Source organism: Balaenoptera ricei, chromosome X (assembly GCF_028023285.1).
Source record: "Balaenoptera ricei isolate mBalRic1 chromosome X, mBalRic1.hap2, whole genome shotgun sequence".
Lineage (NCBI taxonomy): Eukaryota > Metazoa > Chordata > Mammalia > Artiodactyla > Balaenopteridae > Balaenoptera > Balaenoptera ricei.
The window spans coordinates 45,146,363-45,148,921 of NC_082660.1; the positions used below are offsets into that span (position 1 = coordinate 45,146,363).

Below are 2,559 nucleotides of genomic sequence, written 5' to 3' on the forward strand. Positions count from 1 at the left end.
GTACCAGGCATTTATCAGAAAAGGCCAAGCCTCAGGTTTTCATACAGCCCAACCAGTAGTGTAAAAGTAAATGTCAGTAATCTCATTGGGCTCTTAAGCTGCAACCCAGCCTATAACACAAATTGCAGTGCCTTGGCCAATACTGTAGTAGGTCTTGCTCTTCTCCAGATATGGTGAAATGAAACACCTTGCTTCAGGTCCATTCCCTGTATCTACTTGCATTTCCCCTCAATATAATTTCCTGATTCTGTGGCAGCTCTCACACCTCATTTTCCCCTCAAGAGGGAAAGCAAAAAGTAAATTTCTCTTACACTCAAAGGCTAATGCCCCCCTAAAATGAAGAATCAACAAGGTCTCAGCTCAAGTTTAATAAAACTACAAAAGGCCAAGAGCGATACCCTATTACTATACACATCAGTTTGCCTGCCCCATAATACAGCTCAGGCCATTCCCTCCAGAGGAAGAAAGGCTGGCCTCCCCAACCCCTGCAGGAAAGGCCTGTCCTGTCCCACACCACATCTGGGCTGACTGTAAGGTCTGTGTTTTAAGCATGACAATAGTACAAAAGACAATAGTTTTGTTCTCATGGCCACCTACTGCAGCCTGGCCCTAAAACGGCCCAGTGCTCACTTCTGCTTAGAGAAATATTCTTTGCTCTTCTGGACATCAGGCTCGATGGTATCACTGCCAGGCTTCCAGCCAGCTGGGCACACTTCCCCATGTTTGTCAGTAAACTGGAAGGCCTGAACTAGTCTCAGTGTCTCATCCACAGAACGGCCAACAGGAAGGTCATTTATGGTGATCTGTCGAAGGATACCTTTTATCATCAATAATAAAAAGGCCCCTGAATGAGATGCCTTCATGGGCCTTTAAGACCCCACAGTCCTGAGCAAAGGTGCGCTTGGGGTCTGATATCAAGGGAATGTTCACGGGTCCCAGTCCTCCTTGTTTCTTGGGTGTGTTGATCTGTGCCAGGTGACAGAAGTGCGAATCCGCAGAAGCACCAATCACTTGGCAGTTGAGTTTCTTAAATTCTTCTGCCCTGTCATTGAAAGTGATCTCCGTGGGGCACACAAAGGTGAAGTCAAGAGGGTAAAAGAAGAACACAACATATTTTCCTTTGTAGTCAGATAGGCTGATATCTTTGAACTGACCATCTGGCATTACAGCAGTTGCTTTGAACTGGGGGGCATGGTGCCCAATTTTGGCATTTCCTGAAGACATATTGCTATCAGCAGTTCTCACAGACAAACCACAGAGGACAGTCAGGAAAGAGACATGCCAAAATAAATTCTTTGTATCCTCAAAAAAAAAAAAAAAAAGTACTCTAGTGGAAAGATCCTCACTTCCCCCGGCTCAGCCATCAACTTGCTGTGGGGACCTCCTGTGAGGCATTTCATCTCTCGCGGCCTCAGTCTTCTCATATGTAAAATAGAGATGTCCTTCAGCAGTAACCAGCATTTTAGAAGCTCCGGTTAGTCTGGGCTCAAAGAAAATGAAAGAAAGAAAGGTATGAGGTAGTGTCTAAAATGCTAAGGTGACTTCAGCAAAAGTGCAATAGTAGTCCTAAGTCCTGTTAGTTCAGAGTCCACAAGTCCTGGCCTTTTCTTCTACCCGCCTCTCCATCTTCCCTCTTGTCCCTGGTGTAAGGTTGTGTTTGGTTCTGAGACCTTCATTCCATCAGTAAATATGTATGGCGATGGAAGCCCCAAGATTCAGATTGCCTCATTTCCTGTTCTCAAGTACCCCTCACAACCATACCCCTCCACTTCTCATTTCCTTCCACTGCCTACTTACGTGCCCTCTCTTCGCTAAGTGGTCTTCAGTGGGGGTGGGAGTGAGGGTGGGGGTCCATATTGCTCTCTAGAAGGCATTTTGGGAAATATACGGTGGTACTTTTGGTTGTCACAATAACAGGGGGGTGGGCAGGGTTCAGGGTTGCTAAAGTCCTGCAGTGCACATGACAGTCTTATCTCATGTGACTTTTGAATGTCTGCTAGACATTCATGTAGGTGAAAAGACTGTTTACGATTATCCGAGCTTATAACCCAACTCCATATTAAACAAAAACACCAAGTATTTTTATACAGTTTAAATTAACACTGAAGTTTTCAAAAATGCAACAATCGTAAATCAAGGGAAGATTGTGCGTTGTTTTATTCAGAATTTTACCAAGAGTTGTTCATCATTTGGAAAACCACATTGGAACCAAAAGTAAGGTCCAGCTGCTCGCCACTCAAAAGCCAATAAAGAGGCAAGTTGGTGGAAAGGAAAGCTTGCTTTATTTTGGATGCCGGCAACCCGGGAGGAGGGCGAACTCCTGTCCAAAGGCCGGTTACCCCCGACCCCCAACAACCAGTGCGCAAGAGCTTTTATAGACAGAGGGAGGGGGCTACATGCAGAAACAGCAGTCAGCTCTGGCGGTCCTCTTGAAATTGGTCATGCGGTGGTCTGACCAGCATCATCTTGATTGTTCTAAGTACAGTTAATCTTCAGTTCCAGGGTCGGTTTGTTCCCATTTCCTTGAGCCCAATTCTCAGAATTGTGGCAGTTTATGTC

The 2,559-nt window shown here is 45.5% G+C and overlaps 1 pseudogene; it reads right to left on the reverse strand.

Annotated features, from left to right (window-relative positions):
* Positions 1 to 579: 579 nt before the first annotated feature.
* LOC132357030 (peroxiredoxin-1-like) lies at positions 580 to 1,241 on the reverse strand (annotated as a pseudogene).
* Between the last annotated feature and the right edge of the window lie 1,318 nt (positions 1,242 to 2,559).